General features: G+C 33.0%; 1 pseudogene; it reads right to left on the bottom strand.

The window, feature by feature from the left end:
• Nucleotides 1-217: 217 nt before the first annotated feature.
• LOC141585495 (small ribosomal subunit protein eS24 pseudogene) lies at nt 218-624 on the bottom strand (annotated as a pseudogene).
• Between the last annotated feature and the right edge of the window lie 15,760 nt (nt 625-16,384).

The raw sequence follows: 16,384 nt of genomic DNA, 5'->3' as shown, positions 1-16,384 counted from the left end.
CATAAAATCTCAAAATGCTCAAACACATTTAGGAAGACTTCCTACTGAATGGTCTATTACTAACAGAAAAACAAACTACCCTGCATGATTTCTGTTTGGGATATTTTGTTTAATTTTTTTGTTTGTTTTCACATCAAAGTTTTTAGTTTATTAAGCGTCTCGTGAAAAATCCACAACATCCACAGATAACATCATTGTAGCACCTTTACTCCTTCGACTATGATCCAATCTCCAGCTCCCCTTTTGCCAGCACCAAGGTTTCTTCAGTCCCCCTGACTTTCTTCGTTCTGTTCTTGCGTTCCTTTCGTTGCTTTCTTGAGGTCTTTTTCTCCTCATACAGGCCATGTCTTGCAAGTGTATGTTTGGGTTCATTTCTCTTTGCAAAGTCCAGGGAATCATCAATTATGCCAAAGCCAGTTGTCTTGCCATCACCAAAATGAGTTCTGAATCCAAATACAAAGATGACATCTGGTGTGGTCTTTTACACTTTGGCTAGTTTTTCCCCAATTTCTGTCCTGGGCACCTTTGCCTTCCTGGGGTGAAGGACATCAATATGATTTGTTTCCTCTGAAGTAGTCAGTTGGTCATGAACATTCTCATGTGGATAGTTACTGTGTTGTTCATGATGGAGGCCTATCCTCAAACAGCCAGGGAGGAAAAGAGCTGTTTTGGATATTTTGTTGATGAGAGTGTGAACTGAATGTTGTGCATTACTAGGACTTCACATCATGACTAGTCCTTGGAAAAAGAAAGAAAACAGGAGGTTCCATCATTGAGGTAAAAATGGAAGAAACAAGTGTTTCCATATTTCATGCCTCTTTCTGTGGTGTCCTCATTCCACTGTCAGATCCTAAGAGCCCGGAAACATCATTGAGTAGAGTGAGAGGACATTGTGCTGTTCTTGCTTTTTCTTTGTTAGCAATGCAGGTTTCATTATAAAAGTACAATTCCTTACATAGTTCAGTTTCTGACCTCTCTAGACCATGCAGCCATGAGTCAGAGGACAGTAGTTGAGGTCACCAACACTCACAGCATCCTCTTTGTAGCACTCTTGAAATATATTTTAGGTGACTCTGAGAAGTTTAGAAGCAGGGCAAAGAGGATCTAGGAAGAAGCAGGCATAAACTGCCTCACTTAACAATCTTTATCTGTCAAAAAATGAGCCGAGAAGCTCTTCAAATACGACAGTGGCAAACCTAACTTTTCCAGTTTCAGAAATTACCATCAGATTGTGCAGTGCCTGGGCCGAAACTGATGTGACGCCCTGAAATATTCTGCTGTCTTCCTTTGCCTTTAGCCAATGGCAAGGGATCTGATATTTATATAGAACAGAGTGTGGCTGAAATAAAATATTTCTGACTGCTTCTTGAAATCTCAACATTTCTGCCATTAAGAAGAAGAGTTATTAAAGATAATTCTTATGTGATGAGTCAGGAATGGTTAAGAGCTGCTGAATGACTTCCAATTCTGAAACTTCCTTTAAAATATAACATTTTGTTACCTAATGGCAACTGGATACAGTCAGGAAACCAGCATTTATTTGTGGGGGAGAGAAGAGAGGATGGAGAGAGAAGGAAGGAATGATGAATACATGCGATGGGTAATACATATGATGTATAATACTTTTTGTGCTTTTCCTCCTTTAAAGGAAGAAGAGTGGCAGAATAACTATCTGCCTGCTTTTAAGCAAACTCTGCTTTCACTTAAAGGCAGCTCTTTATTTTTTTAAAACCCATTCTAAGATTGTAATAAAAACCATAGGGTGGGAGGACTAGATCTTCAGAAAGAAATGAGAAAACACATTCATAATATTCATGAAAATCTATGACATCTGTATTTTTCTAGTATTATGTGATGAAGTCAGACAGACCTAGCTCCAGATTCCGGATCAAATAATACTTTGTGATCTTAGCACATTAAATACCTTATCTAAATTCAGTTTCCTCATCAACAAAGTGGTTGTAATAATAATATGTAGCTTTTTATTTATATATATCATATGTGTATGAAACATACGACTTGTATAAAACAATTAGCCCAGTTGCTGATACATAGTAGACATTAACAGATACTACTTATAAATCATAGTAAACTATATGATATTATTAGGTTAGTACAAAAGTAAAAAATGATTTATAAAGTCAACAATCTAGCATACAATAACCATGTGGAGCATATACTACTCACTTTAAGAAATATGTGTTTAACAGCTTTTCCTAAGGATACAGGAAATATGCTCCATCAAGTTTATAACAGAAAAAGTGTGTTCTAGGACTATGTCAGTCTGAGTCTTTGTTTTTGTCTTAACTGTTACTAGCTGCATGACCTCAGGTAAGCCCCTTGAATTCCTTGGAACAAGTTTCTCACCTGTACATTAACTATCCTGCTTACCTTGCCTACTTTAAAATTATGCAAAGAATGCCAGACATTCACATTGTTACTGCTGTTACGTGGGTCACCAATAAAAATATAACCCTAATCACGTCTTCTGGGTTTGTTAACCTCTGCTCTGCTACTCACATTTGAGCAGAGAGAAACTAAGTAAAGCACTGGAGATCATTCTTCTTGGGTCCTATTTTACTTGCTCTGCACTTAGCACATTCATGTAAAATATTATAGTCCAAGGCTGCTACAATGAGCATGTTGTAAGTGTGGGTGATTTTAATAGCTCAAACAGAAACCAAACCCTAATCTCCAACAGATAAAAAGCAAGAAACAGCAGTAACACCTCTCCTTTTGCTCAGGTGACCCATCAGTTATCCTAGGATCTGACAATGAAATCAGTCAGACTGAAATCAGTCAAATGGGGGCATTACAACATGCTCATTTCTTTCTTTCTCTCACTCTCTCTCTCTTTCATTCTTTCTTTCTTTTTGACAGGTCTTGCTCTCTTTCCCAGATTTGAGTGCAGTGATGCAATGATAGTTTACTGCAACCTCAACCTCAAACAACCCTCTCACCTCCCAGGCTCTTGAGTAGTTGAGACTACAGGTTCATGCTGCCACTCCTGGCTATTTATTTTTTAAAATTTTTTGTAGAAACAGTCTCACTATGTTGCCTGGTTTGGTCTCAAACACTTCGGCTCCAGTGATCCTCCTGCCTTAGCCTCCCATATTACTGGGATTACAGGCAAAGCTACTGGCATTTACATAATCTGTTATTTCCCTTATGATGAAAGTTCCTGTTCCTTCTCTCTTTCTAAGTACTGTACTAGTAACAAAATGAAATTCTAATAATTCACAACGCCATCTGTGCATACTCATCAACAGAATATCCAGAAAAAAAAAATGATGCTGAGTAGAATGCCATTCCCTTGTTTCTTCTTAGTAACAACACTCATGGGAAGTCTTTTTATCATACTCTCCACTCTTCTAAAGATAAGAACTAGGGATGCAGTTTATTCTAGCCACTCTGACAGTCTCACCCATATAGGGTTTAAATGCTGGTCAGTCATTGGTAAGTATCTATTCCCAGTGAAAATAATTAATTAATGCTCAATAATTCATTACTTATTGTTAGGATCATCTGTTTTGGCTGAAGCACCTCTTCAGTTAATTTTGTACTAAGTAGCTGACATAACCCAATTTTATAAAGACAATTGCCTGATGTTTCTTTGTCATAACTTGATAAAACACCTCATCCCACTTATGTCACTTTAGTCCTCTAGGATAAGGCATCTGTTTTGTTTTGTTTTGTTTTGTTTTTATCTCAACTCACTGCAACCTCTGACTCCCAGATTAAAGTGATTCTCCTGCCTCAGCCTCTGAGTAGCTGGGACTACAGGCACGAGCTATGATGCCCAGCTAAATTTTGTATTTTTAGTAGTGATAGGGTTTCACCATGTTGGCCATGATGTTCTCAATCTCCTGACCTCGTGATGTGCCTGCCTCGGTCTCCCAAAGTGCTGGTATTATACATGTGTGAGTGTCCAGTCAAAACTGAGATTTCCTGATGTTCACCAATACTGAACAAAGAGTTCATTTAATAAAATATATGTGTTAAGACTAATAATTATTGAATGCTTCTTATGGCCTAAAAACTAGGCCACAGAAGAAGGCAGTAAGAAGGTATTCCAAATACAAGGGTTTTTTTTTCTTAATACATATTAAATATAATTTTCTTTTCTTACTAATCACAAGTTACCACCGCACAAGGTTTTCCACTGCTTCATGCTGTGAGTGTTATAGGTTAAAAAAATTTTTTAAAGTGTTAATTAACTTCAGTGTTATCACTTCTGTTGATTTTGAGAAGCTGATGATTTTTATTAGTGAGAGTCTGGCCTAAAAATGCAGGTGTCTTCATTAACAGAGGCTGAGAACATATCCAGTTATCATATTATTTGTTTCCTTCTGAATGTATATATTTTTTTATTTTCTACTTTATTTCTCTTGCATGTCTCTTAAATATGACAAAAGTTCCCATAACTCTTCATATTTGACCTATGTGAAAGATGACAGCTAAAGAGCTTTACAAATCCCATATTCATGCAAGCCTTCCTAAGTTATAATTTCTATAAGGTTATAAAATCTAGCAGTACAGCTCTTTAATTCATCTGATATTCATTGATAATGGCAAATAGCTAAGTTATTCTAAAAAATGATGGAAGACACTTGCCACCTAAGTGACTTGCTCCCTACTCCATCCTACAGAATATTCTCTTCACATGTATGCTTCCTTGAAATCACAAACTGTTGAAAAATGGATCCTCCATGGATCACTAATGATATTCATAGCCTGTAATATTAAACACATAAACATCAAAGGCCTATGATGTAACAAATGTACCTATAACAGATTACCATCTTAAGAAAACCATATTTAATATTATCATAATAAGTAACAGAGATGCTGTTGTAACAGGGCATTTATCATAACAGTTAGTACATAACAGTTATTTATGTTTTTATTTATGTATTTATTTATTTATTCATTTATCTTTTCTTTTCTGAGATGGAGTTTCACTCTTGTTACCCAAGCTGGAGTGTAATGGCACTACCTCAGCTCACTGCTACTCCTGGGTTCAAGCGATTCTTTGCCTCAGCCTCCTGAATAACTGGGACTACAGGCATATGTCACTACATGTGGCTAACTTTTGTGGTTCTTTCTTTTCTTTTCTTTTCTTTTTTTTTTAAGAGATGGGGTTTCACCATGTTGGCCAGGCTGTTCTCAAACTCCTGACCTCAAGTGATCTACTTACCTTGGCCTCCCAAAGTGCTGGGATTACAGATGTGAGCCACTGCACCCAGTCTATTCATTTATTTTAAATTCTTATGTTGTAAAAATAATATGACAGTTAGTATATGATACTTTATTAGTTTGAGATTGATGGCTGTTTATCAATATAATGGTATTCTCATGGATACAGACAATAACTGTATTAGGAGATGGCTATATTTTCTACTACTTTTCAGAGCAGCACACACTTTCTTCAATGAAATTTTCATTTGCATTCCAACCATGCGTCAAGTCTAGTAACTGACACCAATTTGTGGAACAAGGCACAGTTCCAGCTTTCAAGCAACAAATAATCCTGGATATTGTAACAAACTCCTGATCTTAGTTAAAATCCTATTTCTTCTCCTCACAAGCACAGATAATAAAAATACTAAATTCTACTTTTCTTTAAAATCAGCTGATTCTAAGTATACGTTTCCCCTGTGGACCTTATCAAGGTATTTGATGGACAAGTTTGTGTCTAAATTCTATGAAATGTTATGTTAGACAATTATACAAAATAAGATTATGATGATAAAATAAAAAATATTCTGAATTACTTCATTCCTTATAATCTAATACACAGAAAAAAATTAAAATGAAGTAATATGCTTGTGCTGGACTAAATATCCAGTATTAAATCCGTTCCTTATAATCTAATACACAGAAAAAAATTAAAATGAAGTAATATGCTTGTGCTGGACTAAATATCCAATATTAAACATTGCTAAATATCCTTAGTTTTTCTTAATGCTAGATATCCTTTGGTATATTGATAGTAATTTATTACATTATATACAAATGTTTTCTTACTTTTTCTCTCTTAGGAAATTGAGGACAAAAGAAAACAAAAATGTATGTATTACCATAACCTAGAGAAGTGCTGGCAATGTTTCAGATACTAATATATTTTTGTACAAAAAATGAAAAAAATTCAATTTTTATTTTATTATTTGACTTCTCTTCAACTTGGATAGTTGACCATCTGTCTTAAAAACAACTATTTCCTTGGCTTCATGACAAAGTAATTCCCTAATTTATTTGTCATTTGCCTTGCATAGCAGTTCTGTCCTGTCCAACTTTTAAATATGATTTGAGACTTCTTCCAGATACTTTTTATTACATCATATTCTCTCCTTGGGAAATTACATTCTCTCTGATAGTAAGTTTTTGACTATATTATCTGATAATCCCAAATTCAGACTGCTGGATTAATCTAACTATTTAATTAGTAGCTTCATTGGCTATACTCAAGTGCTTTGGAAGCAAACAACCAAACACATTCAAACAATACACTTTCCTCACCAAAACAACTGTGCTTCTGTGTTCTTAATATTGTTTTAGTCTGCTTTCTGTTGTTGTAACACAGTGCCATAGACTGAGTAATGTATAAAGAAAATTTTATTTCCTACAGTTCTGGAGGCTGGGAAGTCCAATATCAAGGGCCTGTATCTAGGGAGGGCCTTCTTGCTGTGTTATAACATACATGGTGGAGGGCTTCACATGGTAAGAAGCAAAGAGCATGCCAGCTCAGGTCTCTCTCCTTTTTCTTATAAAGCCACTAGTCCCATCATGAAGCCACACACTGATGACCTTATCTAATCATAATTACCTCCTAAAGGCCCCACCTCCAAATACCATCAACATATTAATTTGAGGATTAAGTTTCTAACACATGAAATTTTGGAGACTTATTCAAACCACCTTTTCTTTTTTTAAACTTTTAACCTACAACACTTACAGCATGGAGCGGTGAAAAAGCTTGTGTGGTGTTACCTTATGGTTAGTAAAATACAATTCCATTTAATATGTATTATGAAAGAAAAAATTATATGTGAAGTACCTTCTTATTGTCTTCTTCTTATGGCCTAATTTTTACCTTACTTTAAACATATATGAAGTTGTACAAACCAGAGACCAGATGGTATCTTAAAAAAGGTCTGTAGTTCATATCTATTTGTGATTAACGACATCAAGTCCTATTGATTCTCCCTCTTAAATAGGGCTTAATCTGCCATCGTCCATGCATATATGACCAACTCTAAATCCCAACTACATAATTTTTCTTGTGGACCACTGCAATAGACTTCTAATAAATCTACTAAAATGTAACATTCATCTTGCAGCAAGACTACTAAACATATCCAGAATATTTAACAAATAGTATAACATAGATATGTACCAATCAGAAATAAGGCCAACCATAAATTACTGGTATAACTATACTAGAATATACTAACACTATGATCATATAATTCAAATCTCTATATAATCCTGTGCTTAAGGAATTCATCCATAGTTACAGAAAATTTTTGATGTAAGCATTTTCTCAGAATTATTATTCTGATAGCCAAAATGATTGGGACCAGAGGAGAATTACAATTGAAATCTATCATACTTATTTGTTAATCTCTATGGTCTATGCTCCCCCCAATAGTCATTTCACCTATGGCAGAGACTCCCTCAGCTTTGTTAAGCACTTAGTAAGACCAAGTAAATAATGAATTACTAAATCAATGGCTGACTGATGAATAAAGAAATGATTATATGGAGGAAGGTTAAAGTTTAATATAATTAAAGTCAACAGTATCAACAATCAATAATCTTGCTCTTAGCTATCATTTTATTCTCATTTCCCACCAATTTTCCGTATTTCAGTGTCTTAAAATTGTTCATTTTCTACCAAACACAATGGCTTTAAAAGTATTGTTTCTTCCGTATAAATTATAACTTTTTTATTTCACTGGCTAACTTCTAATCACTTTCACATCTCTAAATGGCCCTTTACTTTCTTAACCCAATTCAGCTCCTTTATTTCCTTATGCCTTACCTTTGGTATATTTATCACAATTATATTCAAATACTTTTGTGTAATGGCTTTAACAGCTATTACCTATCAGGCAGTAAGCCCTGTTTACCTGTCAGACAGTAAGCATGTTTATTTGAGTCACAAGATAGTGCCTTACAATAAGAGAGTCTCAATAAGCATTTATTGAATAACTACATTAATTCAAGTATTATTTAATATTTTCAAAATAAATATGTATTATATCTATACTGACAATGTCTCAAAAAAATTAAAACCTATTTGATAAACCTACTTTTTTAGGTTTTCTATTTTTGGCAAAAATTAGGGAGGAAAATTATTGCAGGAATTTTTCTAGTACAGAGAACATTAGTACAGAGAACATGTATGTGTGTATGTGTGTGTGTGTGCGTTTGTGTGTGTGTGTGTAAATTAACTAAATACATTATTAGTCTGTTAAGAAAGTAAGGGAGATCCTTGGAGGTCAGAAGTATTAAAATGCATATATCCATGAAAGAACACAAACACTGAAGTTTTGTTTTCAAGAAGCCAACAAATAATCTCTACTTGTGCATGAGATAGGAGAAAATCCCTGGAATCTCATGCAAAGTGGTAAGTAAACCAAAGACTCACACACAGACCCAAAATAACCGAAAAGAAGCAATTTTAATAGGAGAACTAGAAAGAAAAAAATAAAGCTGTCTCTGGATGCAGAAATTTGGGGAATGCTTAACTGACTTTTATGCAGGAAAGAAGGAAAAACCATTCAAATTTCTATGAGGGCTATGGCTAAAATTTATACTACTACATGTTCCAAATATCCCTATTAACAAAAACGTCATTTGGCTTTGAATTAACTTGTCAAGTCTATGAACTTGACAAATATATAGGCCATGACAATGGCAAATACAGATTTTAAAACAACTGTATGTAGCAAATAAGGAAACACATCATCATGGAAATGAATGAGCTTAAGCTAAATAACATAGTATCTGGTGTGCCACAACCAAAGTTATTAGAAGTAATATAATATATAAAATAAGCATATTTTAGCATATTTCCTTAAATAAATAAAAGCATGTATGTATTACAAGAGAAGATAATATAAAATAAGAAATCATATTTTAAAAAAAACACTAAAACTTTTAGAAATTGAAATATTATTACTGAAATTTAAAAAAAAATCAATGAATTGATTAACCAGATGAACATGCATTGGGAGAAGTAATAGGTGGGCTAAAATATAGGACTCAGAAAAATAGAGAGAAGGTGAGAGAGAGAGAGAGAGAGAGAGAGAGAAAGAGAGAGAGGAAAAAAGGAAAAGACGGAAAATTTGGTTATCAAAATTAGTTGTAGTTTCAGAAATCACAGCCTTGTATCAAAATAAACATCTTGTATATAACAATTATAAAATATAGTAGAAATATAAAATTATAAAAAATTATAACAATAATCTGAGGCTGCTCTGCCTATTCAGTAGCCAGTTTTTAAATTCCTTTACTTTCTTATTAAACTTGCTTTCACATACACACACACAGACACACACACAGACACAGACACACACACACACACACACACACACACACACACACACTCTCTCATGAAACCTGAAAGCTGACCTTAACTATGAAAAAATGAAAGGAGAATTGGCCCCTTAAACAAGAATGGTATTGTTCTATAGTTTTTCCACAGAGGCCACTTCTGGCCTGCACTTCTCAAGGTGTTACCTCCACCAAAGAGTTGCAGTCCTTTTTCTAAATTTAGATATCAAAAGAACAGAAATCAGAATTACTAGAGATGTTGAAAATTGAGGGAAAATATCTTGAAAAGAATCCCCATAAGGAAACCTAAAACTGGTAAACAAACCACTCTCAAATCCTCAAATCCTTTGGTATTTCCTAAACTTTACAAATATTGAGGTAATCCAAGTAGGAGGGCAATAATTTAAAAACAAAAACAAAAACAAAAAAAAAACCCACCACCACCACCAACAACAACAACAAAATAATAAAGCTCAAGAGCTATAAAACTGCTGTTTACCACAAAAGACAGAAATCTGAGTTAGTTAGAAGGGGTAAATAAACACCTTGAACTTTCAGATAGAATTACTAAAAGGTCTTGTTTTAGGAGTAAGTCTACGTCTTGGTAAAAGTGGTATAACATAATGAAATTTAAGTTCCAAAAATGACCAACCAGTAATTTAATTGTCTGCAAGAAGAAAAATGGTAGCCTTGAGAAAATAAAACGGAATCCCACCCAAATCTCACTGTGAATTTTAGTTCCCAAAATGCCCACATGTAGTAGGAGGGACAAAGTGGGAGGTAACTGAATCATGGGGGTGATTTCCCTCATACTATAATCATAACAGCAAGTAAGTTCTTACAAGACCTGATGGTTTTATAAGGGCCTTCCCCCTTCACTGGGCTCTCAATCTTCTCCCTCCTGACTCCCCTTCCACCATGACTGTAAATTTCCTGAGGCCTCCACAGCCAAGCTGAACTGTGAGCGAATTAAATCTCTTTTCTTTATAAACTACCCAGTCATTGGTAGGTCTTGATTAGCAGTGTGAGAACAGACTAACACAATACTTAACCACACATCATATACAAGGTGATGTATATCAATCGGAAATAGCTAAAGATGTGAAGAACAGAAAATATAACACAAGCTAAAGGGAAAAAATAATAAATAGAAACAGACCACAAGATGACAGTAATGTTGAAAATAAGAAATCAAAACTAAAACATGAAATGATAATCAAAATGAGTTAATTTCTCAGCAGAGATGTAAATATTTAAAAATAGATATTATAGATGTGAAAAATAAAGTATTTGACATCACAGTATGAACAGCAGATGGAGAAGGAAAAAATGTAAACTTTAAGATAAATAAACAGAAGTTTTCCAATCTGAATAACAGAAGTGGAACAGAAACTTCACACATTCTAATACAATAATAGAATATCAAATGTTCTAACATCAATTTAATTTGAATCTCAGAAGAATAAAGAAACAAGGGAACATAAAATAGCATTTGAAGCAGTAATGGCTTAAGGTATTCCTGCAACATCAACCTGCAGATCTCAAGAGTTCAACAAACCAACAAAATATAATATTATTAAAATCACATCTTAAAAGAAAGTTTAAAAAAAAAAAAAAACCTTTAAAGCAGACAGAATGTTGGGGTAGGGAACACAAATTTTATACAAAGAGAATTAACGGCATTAATCAAAGCTTCCTTTTCCTTGCAAACATTAGATGCCAAAAAACAATAGGTAAAATCTCAAAGTATTAAAAAAGAAAAAACTATATACAACTATTACCAAGAAATTTATTAAGGAAATAAATAAAAGACTCCTTTCACAAGTGGAAATGTAATTAAATTTTTAAAATAAACTTTATTTTTTAGAATAATTTTAAAGAAAAATGGGTAAGATGGTACAGGGCTCCCATATATGTCACCTAGTTGTCCCTATTAACATTTTATATGCTACGGTACATGTAAAATATAGTATGGTACATGTAATACAACTAATGAGGCAATATTGATACATTACTACTAAAGTCCATGCATTACCCAGATTTTTAAAGTGTTTACCTGCCAAGAGCCCATCCAAGATATCAGATTATATTTAGTTGCCATGTCTCCTTAGACATTATTTTCTTGGCTGTGGCACTTTCTCAGAATTTTATTTTTAATGATAGACAATTTTAAGGTGTATTGATCAGTTGTTGTAGGATGCTCCCTGTTGAAATTTGTCTAGGGTTTTTTTTCACAGTTTTCAGTTTTGAGGAAGAGGAATGAAGAGGTAAAGAGCCATTTTTAATCATATCATAAAGTTACGCTCTTTAAACATGATTTATTACTGTTGAAATTGACTGTAGCAAACTGACTGAGGTCCTGTTTATCAAATTTCAGTTTCCTTCTTCCCAACTGCCCTCTTTTTCAGAAAGTGACTATGTACAGCTCTCACTAAAGGAATGGGGAGGCATGTTGCCACTCCTTGAGTACAGATGCCTACATAAATTATTTGCAATTCTGATGTTGTGAGATGTGTGTCTTCGTTTGTTTCTAAGCTTATTTATGTCAGCATGGACTAAGGAGTATTTATCTTATATTTTGTGTTATAATCTAATACTACTTTACATATTGCTCAAACTATTTCGGCTTTGGCAATGGGAGCTCTTCAGTTGTCCCTATGTCTCTTTGACACAGCTTTATCAATGTGGACTTTTTATTTGTTGTGAACACTTCCAGTTACTTAATTCTTCAATTCTAGTATAAGAGTATAGCACTATCACAACTGTTAGCCTGAATTCTCCTGGAAAACTTTACTGACTGGAATACAATCTTTATATACAATTCATTTTGCCATTAGTTTTACAGCTCAGTCAATTTTTTTACTATAACTTTTATTTTAGGTTCAGGGGTCCATGTACAGGTTTATTATCTAGGTAAACTGTGTGTCATGGGGATTTGGTATATATATTAATAAGTTATCCAGGTAATAAATGTAATAATTTATTAGAAACATAAGGTTAGCAGTTTTTTCCCCACCCCCTTCAGTGAGATGGCTTTATACATTAGTAATAAAGTTAGATTCTCTTCTAGAGCCTGTGCTCTTTTCTGAAATACCTCACCTTGTAAATTTTTTTTATGGTTTACATACAATAATGTACACTTTTATGTTATATGGGTTGAGACTTTAACAGTGTCATTTATCACCATTGTCATATCATAAGGAATAGTTTCACTTTCCAAAAAATTTCCTATAATTCACCTATACAACCCTCTCCTACCCATCCCCCCCAAACCTGTGGAAGATGCTGAACTTTTTACTGTCTGTATAGCTTTGTCTGTTTGACAATTTCATACAAATTAAGTCTTACACCATGTCGACTTTTAACACTGTGTTCTGTAACTGAGCAATTTGCATTTAAGGTACCACCATGTTTTTTACTCAGCTTGATAGCTCACTCCTTTTGATCTTTGAATAATATTCCTTAGTATAAATATACGACAATTTACCTATTTAGCTTTTGAAAGATATCTTAGTTGTTTGTAGGTTTAGTTATTATGAATAAAACTATTATTTATGGCAATAAACCATCAGGTGAGACTCTTGGGTAGACATAATTTATCAACTCAGTTGAGCCCAATTACCAAATTGTACGTTATATTAGTCCATTCTCTTTTGCCAACTCTTTTGCTTCCATCCTAATCAATAAATTAATATGTTCAATAATTCTAAATTGTGAGACCTCAGAGAGGAATAAGATTATCACTACTAATGAAGCTACAAAGATTACCCAGTCTATAAGAGACAATTCCAAACACAGATTCCCATCACGAAGAATTTCCAGGGAATAATTTCACAGTTTCTCTAAAGAAGCTACAGAACTAGAGACCATAGGTAACATTCTTAAACATAAATTAAATTGGTAAGAACCCAAAAACACTAAAAGAAAATTTTGTATTATGTATGAAGTGACTGATTACATGTGTAGAGAAAGAGTTCTCAAATGATATACACACCAAACAAGGGTGGGTTTTACTCACTTAAATTAGTTTATCTCAGTGATACCATAAAAATACTAGCTAAAACAGGGAATAAAAGCAAAGGTTTAGATTTCTAAGACAAAGACACTCAAAAATAGATCTCAGAAAGGTCTATGAAGAAAGTTATTTTTAGTTTAGTTGAAAAAATGCTATACCAAGAATATCAATTTTCTTGTGTTTGACTTACTCATTCCAATAAAACTAAGAGTTATTTTCTTTGTTCTTTGCTCCTCTACCATAAAACACCACCTCTAGATAGGTATTCATTTATCTTCTTTACCCAATAGAGTGTTAGTTTTTGTTTGTTATTTGAAACTTAATTACGAAAAGTGTTCCATTGTATCATCAAAGCTGTTGTATTTTATTCGGAAAAAAAAAAAATACCCACAGCTTAACTGAACTTAGGTTGTGGTCCTGATTCAAGACTGGCAGAGAATCAGTAAGATATTTAATAGGAATTCCTAGAATGGCTGAATTATCCACATGCCAAGAAGATGCAAAGGATGCCAGCAAAGAATACTTGAGAACTGGCTTAAAGTTTGAATTAATTACTCATCTCAAATAGTTTGGATGGCAGAGTTGAAAGTATTACAGGACTAAGGTATTTGAGCATTATTTTTGCCCGAACTATTAGGTAACTATAAAAATTCAGACACAGATAAGTTACCTAGGTATATAGAGTTAGAAATAAAAATTCCGACAAATTCATCAGAGATATCAGTAAATGCATATTATGAAGAAGACTGAATTTAAAGTAAAGCTCATGTTACTAAACAAAACAAAAACGAAACCCAGAAATCTCAGAGAAGGGAAAATACAGAATTCAGAGTTCCTACAAGATATGATTTTAAGTATTCAGTTATCTAGAAACTACTAGACATGAAAAGAAATAAGAGTATGGCCCACACTCAGCTAAACAGTAGTCAGTAGAAATTGACTTTGAATGAACCCAGATATTGGGTTTTGAAAATTACCACTTAACATGAAAGAAAATAAATTTGAAGAAATAATGGCTAAATACTTTTCAAATTTTATGAAAAACATTAAGTGGAAAATCCAGGATTCTCATGTATCAAGTACCATTGGCTTACAGTTTGCTAAGGCCAGCATGATTTTTCTAAAAGCTTAATGTTGGAGCACTATATTAATGAAGTCACTCCTGCTATCATCCTATCTCTATAGAAAGTGATAACAGCCTGTAAATAAAGTTGCTTTAAGCTTCAGTAATATGTCAAGATTACATTATCACAAGAGAGGAATCGGGGATGAGAGGGGCAGAATGAAACAAATAAGAGGTCTTAACTTCACCCAAGGACTGCAAAGCTGTGAAATGATACAATATTTACAAAAATTTTTTTTTGAGACCATTTAAGTAATTTGCATACTAAAAGCAATAAATCAACACTCTTCAGATAAATATAACAGAATCTAGAGTCTTTATAACAGTATATACCCAATGTCTAGGATATGATTCAAAGTATCATGACACATGGAAACACAGGATAATGGGAAAGGAAAGTACACACAATAGAAAATGACACTGAAATGACACGGGTGTTGGAATTGGAAGTTAAATATCAAAACACAGTTATTTTAATAAAAAAACAAATTATAAAAATCATAAAATGTAAACTTTAAAATGAAAAATACAATAACAGAAATAATTGCAGCCCCACAGAGAAAGAAATGAGGTAGAACACATATTTGAAGGACTAAAGATCAGAAATGTCCCCAACCTAGAAAAGATTTACATTTTTATATTCAGAAATTTCAGTGAATCCCCGGTAGAATAAATACAAAGAAAACTATGACTCAGCACATCATAATCAAACTGCTAAAAATAAAAAACCAGTACCAGTGAAAAATACTGTATATACAGGAAAACAATGATTTGAGTATCTGTAGACTTTTAAATCTTTAATTCCAGAAGATAGTAAAATAACACCTTAAAAGTCCTGAATGAGTGAAAAATGATAATAACCTAAAATTCTATGCTCAGCAAAAATAATTAAGGATTAAGGAAAATTAAAATTAAATCTATTTTCCAATGAGAGAACACTAAGAGTATCCTTCAACTGAAAACTTGAACTAAAATAATTAATAAAGGAAATTCTTCAGTCAGAAAGAACATCATCCAGATTAAGAATGTCATTTGGGAAGAAATGAAGAAACTCAGAAATAGTAAAATCTCAGTATATATAAAAGGATATTTTTCAAATAGATTTTATAATACACAAATTACTGCTTCAAGCAAAAATTAAAATAATTTAATATTACATTTATACTATATGTAGATATGTGTCAAGATATAAATAACAATGATAGCACAAATGGACTATACAGTTAAATGGTTTTTATATTTTAAAGTCATTTGTTGGCTCTAAAAAAAACCCTGAAAATTTATGATTATGTAATCAATAAAACAACTATTACAAATATTTTAAATAACTCGGGAGAGAAATTTAAAAATACAATTCATAAAATGTTTACATAATCTAAAGAAGTTTTGGATAGAAGAAAAACGGAACAAAAGCAACAATAAGACAGATAAAAATGGAGGGAGATGCAGAAGATGGTGAATCTTAATTAACTACATAAGTAATTACATTAAATGCTAATGTATTAAGAACTCCAATTAAAATTTAGAAATTGTCTGATTAAATAAACAAGAACCCACAATCTATTTTCAAAGATGATCTCTAAATGTTGAATAAAAGATACATTGAAAGATACAAATGAACAAAGTAATATCATGCAAAGAGGAAGTGTAATAGGCTTTGGGTGGTTATGTTAATATTATATAAA

This window comes from Saimiri boliviensis, chromosome 8 (genome assembly GCF_048565385.1).
Source record: "Saimiri boliviensis isolate mSaiBol1 chromosome 8, mSaiBol1.pri, whole genome shotgun sequence".
NCBI lineage: Eukaryota > Metazoa > Chordata > Mammalia > Primates > Cebidae > Saimiri > Saimiri boliviensis.
The sequence above is the reverse complement of the archived record's forward strand: the minus strand, read 5'-3'. Positions and strand labels throughout refer to the sequence as shown.